General features: G+C 42.0%; 1 long non-coding RNA gene across 1 annotated transcript; it reads left to right on the top strand.

Moving 5' to 3' along the window:
* Positions 1–4,555: 4,555 nt before the first annotated feature.
* Positions 4,556–11,770, top strand: LOC143491272 (uncharacterized). Its single transcript, XR_013125165.1, has 3 exons — positions 4,556–5,420; positions 10,303–10,620; positions 10,883–11,770. It is a non-coding gene; the product is annotated as an uncharacterized LOC143491272 (long non-coding RNA).
* The last annotated feature ends 5,816 nt before the right edge of the window (positions 11,771–17,586 follow it).

Genomic DNA, 17,586 nt, shown 5'->3' with positions numbered 1-17,586 from the left:
GCCACTTGTGTGGGTTGTAGAGTCCGTCTCATGCTACCACGAGTGTGAAAGCACCACCAACATTCAAAAGTGACTAAAACAAGTGACCAGAACCACTCCTATAAAGGGGTTGTCTTGCTAATTGCCAATAATTTCCACCTGTTGTCTATTCCATTTGCACAACAGCAGGTGAAATTGATTGTCAATCAGTGTTGCTTCCTAAGTGGACAGTTTGATTTCACAGAAGTTTGATTTACTTGGAGTTATATTGTGTTATTTGAGTGTTCCCTTTATTTTTTGAGCAGTATATATATATATATGTTATTTTAAAAAAGACACAAAACTAAGATTTCTTCTTAGAATTGTTTATTGAACTATTTAACTGCCTTATTTAAAAAGGGGACTATGGTTGTTGAGAGTGGCCATGAAGCAGAAGACTGCCAACCCGGCCCCAGCGGCGTCTCCGGTGCCCCACGTACCCCCTTTGGCGTCTCTGGTGCCCCACGTACCCCCTTCGGCGTCTCTGGTGCCCCACGTACCCCCAGCAGTGGCCGCGTTCTCACAGAAGCTGTGCTGCAAACACAAATCAGCACAATTGCAGCAATTGACAGGCTAACAACTGAGATGCGAGAAATAAAGGGGGTACTATCTGAAATATAAAACATACCTTTGCGTTTATCTTCAGTTATTTATAATCGAAGCATCACATCCTCGCACAGTCTGGCCGCTTGGGGATTAAGAGAGTCTGGGTGTGGATCTGCTTCAGGGTCCTCGGGTTGGTTGGCAGCTAACGGGAAGGCCATTCTTCTGTGCTATATTGTGTAGTACAGCACATGCTCTCACAATCTGGCAAACTTTTTCTGGCCGGTAAAGCAGTCTACCACCTGATGCATCTAAACAACGCCATCAGCCTTTTAGCAGCCCGATGGTGCGCTCCACAACAGAGCGCCACAGAGCGTGTGCATCATTGTAGCGTCTTTGTTCTCTGCTCTGTGGGTTGAGGAATGGAGTGAGAAGCCAGCGCTGAAGGGGATAGCCACTGTCGCCTATAAAAATGGTGCAGAAATAAGGCTGCTAATAGATTATTGCACGTACACTGAAAAAACAATCCATTGGCAAAAACTACACAAAATGTTATTTATAAACGTATATGCTTATTTGAAGAAAAAAAAGATATCTGCCAATGGGGTAAGCAAATTTTTCTTAGTATATGCAATATCAAAATCTCAAAATGACCAGTAAATTTTTACTTACAAGAAGCCAACCATCCGATACAGCTCAATTTTCAAGCTGGTTTCCTACACTACTATTCCTCAGAATAAAGGAATCATGTGTTGTTCCAGGCCATCGAGCAACCACATTGGTTAAAACCATGGTCGCATCACAAATAACCTGTACGTTTATAGAATGAGACTGCTTTCGGTTGATGAAAGCAGCTTCATTCTGGCTCGGCGCTCTTATAGCAACATGAGTGCAGTCAATTGCTCCGATTACATTGGGGAAACCGGCCACTGCTGCAAATTGCGCTTTGATTTTAACCTGTTCATTTGCAGTGTAAGAAAATCTGATGTACCGACTTGTCAATCTGATTATGCCAACTAATACAGCTGGCATTATGGAGCTGGAGATGGTTGAGAGATTCCTGACCTGTCAGCTAATTCTCTCTGAAAACTACCTGTCGCCAGGAATCCAAGGGTTGTTAGCAACTGTAAGTGTACATGTACAGCCTGATTCCGTAACGTGGGTCTCTGTAAATCTGACCCCAACTCGGCACACACGCACTGCGGAGTGAGGAGGCGGACACAAACGCTGAGGAGAGCGAGATTTAATAAAGGGAATACCAAACTCAGGGTCAAACAGAAAGGCGTTGGTCAAATCCGAAAGGGAGTCCAAACATGAAACACGGAGAGACATGACAAACTGAATACTCAAAACGCAGAACAACTGAAACAAACAGATAACTCAGGTCGACGGGGCAGCAAACGTGAAGCACTCACAATAACCAGTCCCACCAGGATTTCGCGGGCCTTTTTTGTGATTGTTGCGGGCTAAAATGTTTGATGTTGCGGGTGTTTTTCAAAAAAATTGCGATGGAAGTTGCGGTGTTTTTTTGCTTTTTTGTGAGTACATTACAATAGGGAGTAAATGTTGTATGGTTTCCTCTATTTAGTAGTCCATTTTAATTATCTATTTACCTAATTATTCAGGGTTGCCAACATTTCAAGATCGCTTGAAGTGAGATTTGAACCTGGTGGGGGTGGCGAACATTAATTGTTGACGGGGGGGGCGGGGTTAGCGAACGTAAGTTGTTACCGGGCGGCCTGTAAAATGGACACAAATTAAGTATTATATCGAGATCGATCGCCAATGGTTGGCGCCAGAGCGAACTAGTAACTCATAGATATGGATCAGAGATAAATAAACTTTATCTCTGACTTTAAACTTTATCTCAATTTAAAGTTTAAACTTATAAACTTTATCTCAGACCCTCACCGCTTGCATGAGCTGCAGTGACTTCACGGGCTACCGTTGCATTGTGGGGAATGTAGTGTTTGTGCGTGCAAAACACCATCGGGCGGCTGTGGCCTGCGGGCCGGTTCTAATAGTAATTAAATATCATCCAGGGGGCCATAGATAATCAATTCGCGGGTCGGATCTGGACAGTTTATCCCCGCTTTCATGTAGTGTACCGGGATACTGCTTTTCCCGATCTTTTTGCCGTTATTTTTGTCGCTCATGCTGCTTTCAGTCTGCTCCTCTTGAACGTATATACGGAAGTAAGGCGAGAGTTTGTCGACGTCACATCAAGACGACATCAGTGATTGGTCAAATTTGCGGGAAAGTTGCGGTGATTGGCTGAAGTTGCAACACCGCCCTGAATTTGCGGGGTTTGCTTGAAGTTGCGTTGAAGTTGCAAATCGCAACATCGCGACTTTCTGGAGGGTCTGAATAACGGGATCTACTGGCATGAACACAGAAACACAAAAGCATGGGATCAGGAACAAAACACATGAATGCACAAAACCACCGATAAACAGACTGGGGAATTACAGGGACTATATGAACACAGAACTAACAAGACACAGGTGAGGACGATGATGACACGGGCGTGGCAGACAGACAGAAACCGGGGCAACAGACAAGCAAGGCGGGGCTAACGGGCAAAGAACAACAGGACCACGAGGAACAGAGACACTGGAGTGACAGCAAAGGGAGGGGGGCGCAGCCATACGTGACAGAATGGCTCTTGGAAACCTAAATCGGCTCATTAACCAGTCATCATCATTCGCAAAAAAATCTTCTTGATCTCTGAAAACACGTTGTCGCCGTATTTGTCGGTTGGCTAGTCTTCAAGTAATGCCAAAAACGCCATTATGACAGACAGTGCTTCACTCTTTTCTGCCTATTTATAGAGCTGCTATTTTATGCCATTACGTACAGCTGTTTATGCTCGTAATTATATGCAACTATTACCAGCCCTTAACATCTTTCCTCTCTCTTTATTATACAGTATAATTTGTTGCAATAATAATAATAATAATAGTTTTTAAAACTGTGAGACAAAACAGATAATACAAATACAATTTAAATAAACTACAGAGTGAAATACCCAAGTTAGTAGAAAGATAATAGTACATATGCATATAATGCAGAATAAGATACATACATAAACTATACATGCAGACCAAAAACATAATTAAACAAGTGATGCTTAATTTTCCTTAATCTTCCGTCCTTACTCTTGATTTATGCACTATGAACTAATAAGCGGAAGAAATGAAGGCTTGTGCATTTACTTGCAATTCCCTACCTTACCACATGGATGTCACTAATTCCCGCTCTCTCCGCAATCTATTGAAGGGATACGGATGCCTCAAACTTTGCTTAAATATACGCTCATTTTCACGCCAAGTATTTTTTTTTATAAATCACAGATCTTACGTGAGATGAAGCGTACGCACATTTCAGGCCCCTTTTTGTGCGTACGCACCCTTTATAAATGAGGCCCCTGATGTCTATGTCTGCACGCCACTGATTACGGCCATACTTTACGACGAATAAAGTTTTTGTTAAAAGTGCATGTTTTTATTTATAAATTATAATTTATTTATTTTATTATTTTGTTTTGGTTTTTTTTTGTTGGGGGGGGGGGCGTTGCTCTCTCACCGTGGTAAGTAAAAATCATTACCGTCACAGCCCTATGTGTGTTCACTATGTGAACGTGTGTTGTGGTGTCTGTGTTCTGTGTGTGTGTGCGCGTGTCCACTATGTGAACGTGTGTTGTGGTGTCTCTGTTCTGTGTGTGTGTGTGTGTGTGTCCACTATGTGAACGTGTGTTGTGGTGTCTCTGTTCTGTGCGTGTGTGTGTCCACTATGTGAACGTTTGTTGTGGTGTCTGTGTTGTGTGTGTGTGTGTGTGTGTGTCCACTATGTGAACGTGTGTTGTGGTGTCTCTGTTCTGTGTTCTGTGTGTGTGTGTGTGTGTGTGTGTGTGTGTGTGTGTGTGTGTGTGTGTGTGTGTGTGTTCGTGTGTGTGTTAAACTGATCTCATGATCATCTGTAGATTCATCCTGGTCATCCTCCTCCACACAGTGAATCTTCTCAGCTCTCCTTGTTCATTACAAACCTTCACAAAGTTCTTCACTGGGACACACTGTCCTTGCTGGATGTTGTTGTGGTGTCTGTTTGTCTTCACATCGTGAGAGACGTCTGATCTCCACACACCCCCGTCCTTCTTTACGCACTTTCTGCCAGTTTGTTACTTCCTGATCGTTTTTGATACATCGACTGTGTCCCTAACGGAGCAGATTGTGTCCATAACAGACCAAACTGTGTCCCCAACAGACCAGACTGTGTCTCTAACAGACCAGACTCCATGTTCTTCATTCTGCTCTGTGTTCTTGTCTTGTCTGGTACCGTCTGTTCCAACATCAGTTCCTCCTCCACTCACAGAACAGTGCATTAGAGATCACTGAATGAAGTAATGAATGTGTGGTACACTGCAGGTAGAAGGTGATGATGGTTTTATTGCACTGTGTCTTCTGCAGGTTGCACCAGGATGGAACAAAACCAAGTCACTTGTTCTCCAGGAGAGTCTGTACTGCTGCCCTGCCGTTATCTAGACGATCATGACACTATCACTGAGGGAGTCACATGGACCTTTAGATCTTCACCTCAGTCTACAGATCACACTACTGTGTTGGCTAATGAGGCAGGACGCTATTATCTTAAACATGGCCCTTTCGGTTGGACCTACAAAACTCTACCGTCTACAGATCACACTGTGGTGTCTAATGAGGCAGGACGCTACAGGGGCAGAGTCTTCATATTTGATCAAACACCCTCCAGTAACTTCTCCCTGCTCATCTCAAACCTCAATGAAGAAGACACTGGACAGTACTGGTGTGGAGAGTCTTCATATGTCCACCTAAACGTTAGAGGTGAGTCACTCACATCCCAGTTCCAGCAGTGTGTAGAGGCAGTTTGGAAGTGTTCAGATGGTTTATGTCTATGGACACATGCTGGAAAGGTTTTTCTTTTTGTCAACTGAACATTAAAACAACAAACTGCACAAAAACACAAAATGACAATGTAGGCAAGTCAAGGCAAGTTTATTTCTACAGCACCTTTCATACACACTTGTGACTGTGAGTGGGGGTGTGTCCTTGTGTAGGTGTGTCAGTGGGTGGGGACTGTGAGCAGGGGCGTGTCCTTGTGTAGGTGTGTCAGTAGGTGGAGTACAGTGAGCATGGGCGTGTCCTTGTGTAGGTGTGTCAGTGGGTGGGGACTGTGAGTGGGGGCGTGTCCTTGTATAGGTGTGTCAGTAGGTGGGGACTGTGAGCTGGGGCGTGTCCTTGTGTAGGTGTGTCAGTGGGTGGGGACTGTGAGCTGGGGCGTGTCTCTGTGTAGGTGTGTTTTGGGAGTGGGTGTCTCCCTTGCGCTCTGGGACCGGCCTACCGTGACAACTGCAAACAAAATATAACATATTATATATAGATCAACTATACAATTAAGTGATTTATATACCAGTATTAAGCTAGCGATGGTGCAGCCTATTCTTAAAAAAACTGGTCTTGATACTACAGACTGTGTAAATTATAGACCAATCTCAAAGTTACCTTTTGTCTCAAAAATACTGGAGAAAGTGGTTGCTAATCAGCTTTTGGCTACTTTAGAAGAGAAGGGTATTTTTGATAAGTTTCAGTCAGGTTTTAGATATAAACATAGCACAGAGACAGCCCTGGTGAGGATTGTAAATGATATCCTGATGAATGCTGATGCTGGAGATGTGTCTGTTTTAGTGTTGTTGGATATTAGTGCAGCGTTCAACACTGTAGAACATAGTGTTTTAATAGATAGGCTGCAAGAATGGGTGGGAATATCAGGGACTGCGTTGGAGCGGTTTGTGTCATATTTATCAAACAGAAAATTTATGGTGTCTGTTGGTGACAATCTGTCCTCTTGTGCTGCTATTTCCTGTGGAGTTCCACAGGGATCAGTGCTTGGTCCTATTTTAATTTTATTATATATGCTTTCTTTGGGAAATTTGATAAGCCGTTTTAATATTTCTTATAATTTTTATGCTGATGATATACAGCTCTATTTATCTATAAAAAGATGATTTCAGTAGATTGAGGAGTCCAACTGATTCAGAGCATTCAGAGCATTAAGGATTGGCTGGCCTGTAATTTACTCAAGTTAAATGAAGGAAAAACAGTGTTGATTTTTGGCCCTCCAAACGTGATAGGGGACGTAAAGAAGGAAATTGGCCCACTGGCTTTACAGATCAATTCTTATCCTAGGAATTTGAGAGAAATTTTTGACTGAGTTAAAATTTTCAGTGCATATAAGGAAGCTGGTTCCGAGCTGCTACTTTCGACTGAAAAATATAGCAAAAATTAGGAAAATGCTTTCGTTCCAAGACACAGAAAGAATTATTCATGCTTTCGTATCATCACGCCTTGATTACTGTAATGCCTTATTTACGTGTCTTAGTCAAGGAGCTATGACACGGTTGCAGCTGGTCCAGAATGCAGCAGCTCGAGTGCTTACTGGTGCCAAAAGAAGAGAGCATATCACACCTGTGTTGGCTTCACTGCATTGGCTGCCTGTTGCCCAAAGGATTGATTTTAAGATTCTGGTTTTAACATACCAAGCCTTGCATGGGGATGGACCATTATATATTTCTGATCTATTAGTCCCTTATTCTAATGCTAGGTCACTGAGGTCCTCTAACCAAGGGCTTTTAGTAGTTCCAATGACTAAGAGAAAACTCAAGGGGGATTGTGCTGTTGCTGTATGTGCTCCGAAACTTTGGAATGGTCATTTGGAATTAGACATTAAACTTGCTGGGTCTAAGGAGTTGTTTAAAAAAAAAGACTAAAGACATACCTGTACAGCGTAGCATTTGAGGTTGGTCATGGCTAGCATTTTTTTATGCATGTGGTTGTGATGATGTCTTATTTGTTTTTATGTAGTGTTTTATGTAGTGTTTTTTATGCTTGTATTTTTTGTAAAGCACTTTGTAGGCCTACTTGGAAAAGTGCTATATAAATAAATACTTACTTACTGTGGGCCTTTCTGTATAGGCTACATAAGAATACCCAACTGAAAATGTTGTTTGGGTGTTTTTTTTTATTCTGGCAAAAACTTGTAAACCAAATGAAAAGTTTGCAGGTGTTAGGACCTAGCTTTGCCTCCTAGCAAGAAGGTAAAAAATAAAATAAAATATTAACCCACAACCTAATCTTTATACAAATACTAGCCCAAAATAATACGGTAGCGGCTACTGTAGAAAACAAATGACAAAGAAAAAATATAAGATGAGCCACGATAAAGATTGCAATTAATTAACAACTACTCACGTGGTCCGCGGGGCAGAAATCTCTAACACAGATGGGTATTTCTTCATGAACAAAATCTCCCTACATAGTTTACAATATACTTTTAGGGACAAAACACGTAAATCACATTGCACCAACAATGTCACATATTTTTCACTAAATCGATAAGCTAACATTATGCAACAACATAGTGTGCCCACATGTACAAAAAACGATTAACTGCCTAAAAAAATCCCATCCCATCCTAACTAAATATAACGACATCGCTAACAAACACATTAGAGAAAATTAGTGATGTGACATTTGAAGCGATGCCTCGGAGCCTGTATCGAGCAAAAAGGGGCATGCCAGATGAAGCCCCGGTTCGAGGCGTGTGTCATTACCGTAAAAATCACATGACTGATGACAAACGAGGCCTCGGATTCAGTGGGTTACGTCATCGTTTCATTTTGAGTGTCACAACCACATAAAGCGGGTTTGAGCCAGAGTCCTGCGCAGGTCCGTTTTTTGAGACCCGCACCCACCTATATCCGCAGAGTACAGCACCCACCCACCCGCGAACCCGTGGCTATTCCAAAGTTAAATCCGTACCCGGCCGGACCCGTTAATATTCTACCCGTTACCCACCCGTGCCCGTAAAAAATCACACAAATCGAAAGTATTCTTATAGAGCACTTTATTTTTCAATGCGCCTCTGAAAAAACGTCAGTACAACACAAAATAAAATCTAATGTTGCTGTGCAGGAACAGTATTCCTATCTAAAAGTAGCAACTGGTAAAACGCAAGACAATTTATGTAGCCAACCGGTGCCATAACACAATGCAAAACGAGAGGGAACAAATGCCAGTATAACAACTAAATAAAATCGCAAAGGGTCACAAATCTATCCTAGGTTACTGTGCAGGAACAGTATATCGTCCACAGTCCCACGTTTGAGCTGCGTTCTGCGCTCTTGTATCACAAAACCAGCGGAGGAAAAATCTCTCACTCGCAGCGCTGGATGCGGGGATAGAGATGGAGAAAAATCTCTACCTCGGGATTGAGAGGACACTTCGGGCAGTTGTTGCCAGGTTGGGGAAATCGTCTTGGTGTTCTTTCCACCACAAAAGAACATCGAACGATTCGTCCTTAGGTGGCCCGTATTTAACTTACCCGCCCGCATACCCACCCGTTAAATTGCGGTACGTGTAAAACCCACCCGTTTCAGCATCTATTTGCCTGTACCCGTACCCAACCCGGTGCAGGACTCTAGTTTGAGCCTTGCGGCCCTTTGTGGGTTTTAAGTTGGTGTTGTGAGAGGTGTGCATTGGTTAATTAGTTAGAGTTAGTGGTTAAAGTTCTGTTATAACATAGATTAGATCAGCTATTATTTATTATTCGTATTATTATAGACTTTAAGCTAGTTGTAAGCTAGGTAGACTTCTAAGGCGTCTAAGAAAAGGAATCGACTCAACCCCAACACTGTTAAAAAGTTTCTTTAAAAAAAATAAAAATCAGTAATTTATATTTGTTCCATCTGTTGCAGTTTCCTGTCTTTCAGTTCCATAAGCACTCTTGTACTCCCAGTTCCACAAGCGTTTATTTTAAGTATACTTGTTCAACATCACATCACTCAAATAATAATATTTCCATGTAAAAACACACTTTTATATTCACTGGGACGTGGCAAAAATATTTTATTTTATACACAGACATTCCAGTTTTCTCTGACTCAGAATTAATTGAGTCTGTCATAAATCCTTTTGCACAGCAGGTGTCACTAGTGAGAACGAGTCAACGAGGCTTCGGGTAATGAACCTTTTGGTGAACCTTTTAGATGGAAAGCCCCATTGGTTCATGAAGCCTCGTTTTGCCATCACTAGAGAAAATACATACACATACTTACAATTGTTTTCCAACCAAAATGTCCACATAAATTCAAATATTAACAAAAATATCACCACAGCTGCTTTAAACTTGTACACACTTCTGCTCAACCCGTGTTCTCTGTCCGGAATACTCACAGCGCATGCGTAACAACCCCCGCATGCACTCATGGGCAGGGTGAGTTTTAAAGGGCCAGTACTCTTTTTAAAGAAAAAGAGAGCATACTGCTCACCACCTGGCTACATTACTATATTACAGTATTTAACAGTGTATCATTACAAGTTTAAGTATTTCATTTCCTTCAGTCATAAAAAAAAATGTTAAATACTAAAAGTTCAAAATATGAACAACATGACTGTAATAACAGAACATACATGACATATGTATGTCAACATATCTGTCAACATACAATGTTTTTGTAAATGCATGAAGCATAGCTGGAAATTAAGGAGAGACCTTGTAAAAATTTTTTTTCTCTCTACCGCCCTCTCTCATTCTCTCTATCCCCCTCTTCCTCCCTCTCTTTTTCTCTCTCTCATTCTCTCTCTCTCTCTCTCTCTCTCTCTCTCTCTCTCTCTCTTTCTCTCTCTCTCTCTCTCTCTCTCTCTCCAGGCTGCAGTCTATCAGAGAATAAGCAGCATGTTGAGGTCAGTAGATCTGTAGGAGAGTCTGTGTTCCTGTCCTGCTCCTGCACTTATATGAGTGAATGGTGGAGTGGAGATTGGAGAGTGAAGTGGAGATCACCACACCATGAAGATCTCCACTCTACTCAACTCAGTCCCCGCTACAGTGGCAGAGTTCAGAGATTTAATGAGGGATCTCCAAGAAATCTCTCTCTGCTGATCTCAGACCTGACTGAAGAGGATAGTGGATTATATTCATGCTGGTTTAATCACAATCAACACAGGAACTTCAGTCTCACAATTAAAGGTACACTGATGAATTTGGTCATGTTGTGTTGCAGGTGCAGAAATATTTCATGCAGGTTAATTAATATCTAATTAATGAGAGTTTACGGGTGACAAAGTGGGTAACCAGTAACTCAAGAGCATCTCATAGGAACAGGCCTGTTCACTCCTCATGTTATGTGTGTGTGTGTGTGTGTGCGTGTGTGTGCGTGCGTGTGTGTGTGCGTTTGTGCGCGTGCGTGCGTGTGTGTGTGTATGTGTGTGTGTGTGTGTGTGTACTACAGGTCATGATCATTACAGCAGGTTCTGTGTGAGACAAGAATTCTGAACAACAAACGCTGAGCTCAAGATCACATGATCTCCATCCACCAATCAACAGGCATCATTCCCAGCATCTCAGTCCTACCCAGAGATCACAATGTGCCTTCGTTTGCTGTGTTTCATTTACACTGTTCCACTGTTTTAATGTACACTGTGTAACTCACACTGTTCCATTTACTGTGTTTTAATCTACACTGTGTAACTCACACTGTTCCATTTACTGTGTTTTAATCTACACTGTTTAACTCACACTGTTCCATTTACTGTGTTTTAATCTACACTGTGTAACTCACACTGTTCCATTTACTGTGTTTTAATCTACACTGTTTAACTCACACTGTTCCATTTACTGTGTTTTAATCTACACTGTGTAACTCACACTGTTCCATTTACTGTGTTTTAATCTACACTGTGTAACTCACACTGTTCCATTTACTGTGTTTTAATCTACACTGTTTAACTCACACTGTTCCATTTTCTGTGTTTTAATCTACACTGTGTAACTCACACTGTTCCATTTACTGTGTTTTAATATACACTGTGTAACTCACACTATTCCATTTACTGTGTCTTAATCTACACTGTGTAACTCACACTGTTCCATTTACTGTGTTTAATCTACACTGTGTAACTCGCACTGTTCTATTTACCTTGTTTTAATCTACACTGTGTAACTCACAAACCTTGACTTACAGTTTAATTTACTCATTACTTATATTCATTTAATATTGTGTTTAATGTACACTTCTTAATTTGCCTAATTTCAGTGTAGAAATAGCATACTTTAAGACTAACTGATTTCGTGGATGATATTTCGTGGGGGTAAAGGGCACTTTTTAGTGCAAATAAAAAAAAACTACAAGCACATGTTGAATGAAATTTGACTTTTATTTGTAACATTCTCTAAACGTGAGTTTTCAACGGAAAAAAGTCACGCAGCCAACTGATATAATTCATATCCAATATTATATACAGTCATGTCCTTCAGTTAACTTCTGTTTACCCTCCACTGTCTGCAGGCCTTGTTGCATATATTTTGCAATTTAAATCAATATAGGCCTACAATTAAGACAGTAAAAAGACCAAAAAGTACGAGAAGGAGTTATAGGCTACTGACTGTTGTCATTACATGAATGCAGATGGGCATTTTTCACAGGTAATGGGGAACTTCCCGTTTCTTCTTTCACAAACGAATGTGTTAATTTATGTTGCCTAACAAAACCTATACAACAGATAACATACAGCTTAACACAAAGATTTGCAAACTCTACCTTAATTATTTGTATGTGGTCGTCCTCACGTTATCTATCATTGATTTGGGCTAAAGCGACTAGTTTATCAGGTGACCAGTCGGCTAAAAATGCTTAGTAGTTTGGTGCTGTATGAGACATTTTACTGCACAACAAAATGATTTCACGTTGGGCTTAGAGGGCAAACGGTAAATGTGTACTTGATGTGTATGTGACCTGGCTGGTGGGGACGGGAGAAGAAGTCTATCTGTGACCGTGCGTGCTGTGCTGAAGACGCTTCCTTCCACTCGCTGAACTGAACTGCTGCTGCAGCGCATCTGGTGTTAAAGGAATAGAGAGGTCGGGTGTGTGCGAGGTGGTGGCTCATTTCAGGGCATTGTTTTTAATCGCTCAGGTTTTCAAAAGATGATTTCAAACCGACCTCAGTAAAATGATTTAAAAAAACCGAAGTTTTAAAAGGGCACTTTCGTTGATAAAGGGCAGAGTTTGTGGTGCTTTAGCACCACCTGATGTCTATGTGTGCATGCCACTGGTCAGTGGTAATAATAAAAATGACACCAGCGTTAGACCAGCAAGATTAGCAGGAGGAAACACCGCCCCCTGCTGTTCAAACATTTATTTTTTAGTTTTTCCTCACTAGGAGAAATGTGGTTGCTGCTCGATTATGTGAACAAAGGCTCATAAAGATCTTGACCTGTTTGTGTGTGAATACCTGTTCATATGTGAAATGGTTCTGGTCTTTTAAATCTGTGTTCCTACCTTACACAGGTTCCCCACATTTAGTTCAGCTGTTGTCACCCAAAGACCAAAACAGTCAACTCAGACTCCACAGTCAACTCTGATTCTGACTCCAAGGTCTCCACTCAGAATTACTGTCAATCACATAATTAACCACTAGATGGAGCCAGAACTCAACAAAGGCTTTCAGCAGCATAAATAATGTACATTAACATAAACACAGTCTGGTGTTGTAGAGAGATGTGGTATTGTGGTATTATGCAAAACTAAATATGTCAGTTACACGTCACACTATAAAAGTGGACACTGATAAACAAGAAAGAGAGAGTATATATTTTAAGACTTTGGTAAAGTAAAACACTTTCACTTTCGTTCAACGGACGAATTCCGTTTTTTTCTTTACACATAATCAGTTTGAACTTTGTGATTAATTTAGTTTTGAAAACTATTGATCTTTATTTAGTTATACTAAATATTAAATGACATGCGAATCTTTGCAACACCCGCTGGCAGAAAAGAGAATCACAGTCTTGAAGTGAAGGCGATGACGGCAATATTACAGAGATACGAGCAAAATCGATTTAAACTAGCCTGTGCAGGGTTTCTTTTAAAAGTATAAAAATACTAGTTTATTAGTGGCCAAAAGGCAGTCATCCCTGCCATGTACCACAGCATTTCCAAAAGGCAGAGGTTGGGAGGTGTGATGAGCCCTCCTTACCTCCAGTGTTGTGTAAATTAGGCGTGTCTCAGGTGTGGGTGGTGGCTGCTTCAATACACACCTTTGGCTGCCTGCCACAAGAGACTGCAAGCTTTCTTGCAAGAAGTCACAAAGTCAGAAGAAGTCAGAAGTCACAAACATAATATTTGAATTATAGTGACATATAAGTGGCATATTGATTATTCAAAATGGCACAGATTTTTTTTTACTTATTTTCAGTAGTTTTTGTCTTTTGAAAAACTGCCAATAGGTAAAGATATTTTTACACAAATTTATACAAAAACCCTCAGCTACTTGAAATAGAATAGTAATCTTGAGCAATTTTAACTTATCAAGATGGTACTTTTTACAATGTGTCTCTTCCAAAAACACAACAACAATCTTACCAGAAGAGATTTCAGAGTCACTACTCTCTTTTTTTTGCCCCCCCATCTTTGGAGGACAACTTTATTTTTATGTAAGAATCAAAAGAAAACAATTCTGTAAAATACAGTACAATAGTAATAAAAATAATTGAGGTTAGGTGGGCCATACAGAGAAAAGAGGAGGAGGGAGAGAAAAGAGGGTCAGTGTTCAGTGTTCATGGTCAGCCACTGGTCAGTGTTCATCCACACCGTCCCCTCAAAAGCCCTCAATGTCTAAAATACAGTAAAGAGTACAGGAAGAGGTGCCTTACACAATCACCAACTATAACAGCCTAAAATGTGGTGTCCCACCACCCCCACTGCAGAGAGTAGTTCAGCCTGTTCCCAGTCTCCACCATACAGGACAGGATAGAAATGAGGGGGAGAGACAAGTAATTTTTTTACCTTATTTTCAGTAGTTTTTAGCACTTTGAGTTGCATGTATGTATGAAAGGTGCTATACAAATAAAGAATATTATTATTATTATTATTTATAAAAAGGGAAGGACATAAAGAACACAGCTCAAATGACCACTGCAACGGTTCACCAACTGCTGCTACATTGGACATCCATATTCACCCAAACACATATACACCCACACACACATACACCCACACACCTTCATCCCAACATAAATTTACTCATATATGTACCCACACAGACAATCTCCCCAAGGGGAGGCCAGAGTTTTTTCTTCTCTATCTGAGTCAGTGAACACATGCAGCAGAACAATGAACTGATGGTTCACACCATCACCCCCCGCCCCCCCCCCACCCGTCTACATATAAGTGGCTGCATGTACATAACAAAGGGTGGCCTAATGGAATGCAAATGTCCCCAGAACTGCCCCCTGGTGGAGACCAGGTAGAAAAAGTGTGGAATGAAAATGCTGGTAGTCCTAGTTTAAACCATCCTTTTTCCCTGAGACTTGGCGTGATCGCTTCCATTTTATTTCACTCACCCTGCCCGTCACAGAATGACCAGCCGCTTTCGGAAGCCGCCAGTCTCCTTTTCTTTCTCCTTTGCTCGTGGTTATGTCTCGTGGTAAGTGTTTGTCTGCGTGGTGTTTTGTTTGAGGAGTTCCGCCGTGCTTATGTGTTGTGTGTGTGTTCGTGTGGCACGGCGAGGACCAGGGCGTCTTCCTGGGAAAACTCTTCATGTTTGTTCATTTGAAGAGTTCCGCCGTGCTTCAGTGTTGTGTGAAGTGTTGTGTCTTCAAACAAACGAACAGGCGTCTTCCCTGGGAAGGCTCTTCTTGTTGTATGGTTGTTGTTTGTTGTGTTAATGTGAATGGTCGTGTGGATCTGTGTGCGTTGCTCGCTTGGGTTTGTGTTAAATGTTTCGCGTGTGACGCGGTTGCCGCTCGTCACTGTCGCCTCGCTCCCCTTTCGTCTTGTGTTTTGAGTGGGGGAGCGACTGCGTACTTGAACGGCGCGTCACTCTTGGGTGTAAGCGAGCACGCACGTGTGGGTCTCGTCCGTTTGTTATTTGCACACAATTCTTTGTTTTTCTTGTCTTTGCGTGTGTGTTGTCCTAGCGTGCTTGTGCTTTGTTTAATGTAATGCCACGCATGTTCCTCCCCTTAAATGTGTGTTTGGGGGGGGGGGGGGACCAGCTGTGGTCCCGTGCCACGGGGTATGGCACGGAGGGTGTTGCTCCTGAGAGAGGCCCTGACCAGGTAAGTTGGGGGTTCTCCTGAGTTAGGATGGAGACCCCTCCCCCATGGTAGGGGGATCAGGGTAAGTGCGCATGTGTGTTTTGTGTTGGTGGGTGTGTGTGTGTGTGTGCTTTATGTGCAGGTGCTTCTCCCTGGAGACTTGGCGTGATCGCTTCCTTTTTGTTTCGCTCACCCTGCCCGTCACAACTCGGATCAAAAACATGATGCAATAATAAGGTTATTCCAAAGTGCAAATTGTTGGCTTTCAGAAACACTAAAAGAAATGATGAAAATCATTGTGGAAACATTGATTTTTCAATGAATTGAAATGAATTTTATTGAAACAACGATCACAGAGCAATCAAACAGGTGAGATACTCCATTCAGGATGTGTTGTGTAGGAGTATCGTAAACGTAATCAGGACAGTCCAGGGTCACGCCGGTGAGATAGAAGCCAGGAGGTACAGCGGGACTAGGCAGGGAACGAGGTCTAGGAGGAGAGCAGAGGTCGGTACACAGAAAGGCAGTAACATGGAAAGAACGCTTGGTACGTGGCATGGCAACAATACTTCGCAACCCGGAAGAGAGAGGAGGAAGCTTAAATAGTTGCAAAGGGGGAGGGGCAGGGCTTAATTTGAGCCGGATCCTGCCGTAACAGGATCCGGGAACTCTTTAATTTTGAAGCGTGTCTGCCTCGATCCGGCAACATGCCGCGGTTTGCTGTTTGTCTCATGACGCTGTTTGCATTCCTGCATCGTTTGATTTACAAATTTAGCCCTGGGGAAGGGCGATGAGTAGCAGGTGAACCGCATCTGCACGGAGATCATTCCTGACTATTTTATTCCTGTGCTATTGAGCATTTATAGGGAAAAAATATGGAATACCTCAAATTGGAGGTAGAAAATAAGGACACACCCAGTAAATTTCCTTTCCCTAAATGGACACCTGCCTCAGATTAGATCTGCTCGTTAGTCTGCAGGTAAAAACACCTGCAGTCATGACACCTTGGAGGGCTGCTGGACGAAGTGGAGGGGCAAGAACCACGACTCCAACAAGAGAAATGTCTCTAGAAACAAAAGAGAGGAGTGTGAAACTTCTTGAAGAAGGTAACTCTTCACACATGGTTGTTAAAGATGTGGGCTGTTCACAGTCAGCTGTATCCAAGATATGGACCAAATACAAACGTCATGGAATGGTTGTTAAAGCCAAACGTACTGATAGACGAAGAAAGACCTCAAAGCGTCAAGACAAAGAACTTAAGGCCATTTGTCTTGAAAACGATAAAGTACAACTAAACAGATGAAGTATAAATGGGAGGAAGCTGGAGCCAGTATATGTGACCGTAAGAAATCACTTAAAGGAAATGTGATTAATACAGGAAAGTTAAAGAAAACCATAATTGACACCTAAACAGAAAAGAGCAAGACTGCAATGGGCTAAGGAGAGTGTGATAAAGCGTGACCTGAAACTCCTTAAGTGTACGGATGTAGGGAGTCACACTCTATGGGTAGTGTCGGGCGATGGGCCTTGTGGCCTGGAATAAGTCTGCACAAGAGGTTGAAACTTGATTTTCTTTTGCACCTTTAATTATGAGACACCCACAGCTATATACGTATTTACAACGTGCGTTCTTGACAACAAATAAAACAGTACTAAATTGACCCTCTTAGTCAGAGTATAGTGATCTCTGACTGCAAAGTCACATAGAGCCCACCTGGACATACGTTCCTAGCCTGCTCTCCCGGGCTAGTCTCATCTCGGGACAAATAAAACAGTACTAAATTGACCCTCAATACAAAGCTAAACTATCTACATTTGCACAAATACTACAAATGCGATGACACTCACTCGCAGAGGTTTAAATTACGCTGATGGTGTGGAGGAACATTCACTGATATC

This window comes from Brachyhypopomus gauderio, unplaced genomic scaffold (assembly GCF_052324685.1).
Source record: "Brachyhypopomus gauderio isolate BG-103 unplaced genomic scaffold, BGAUD_0.2 sc73, whole genome shotgun sequence".
Taxonomy (NCBI): domain Eukaryota; kingdom Metazoa; phylum Chordata; class Actinopteri; order Gymnotiformes; family Hypopomidae; genus Brachyhypopomus; species Brachyhypopomus gauderio.
This window is presented reverse-complemented; position numbering and strand designations above follow the sequence as displayed.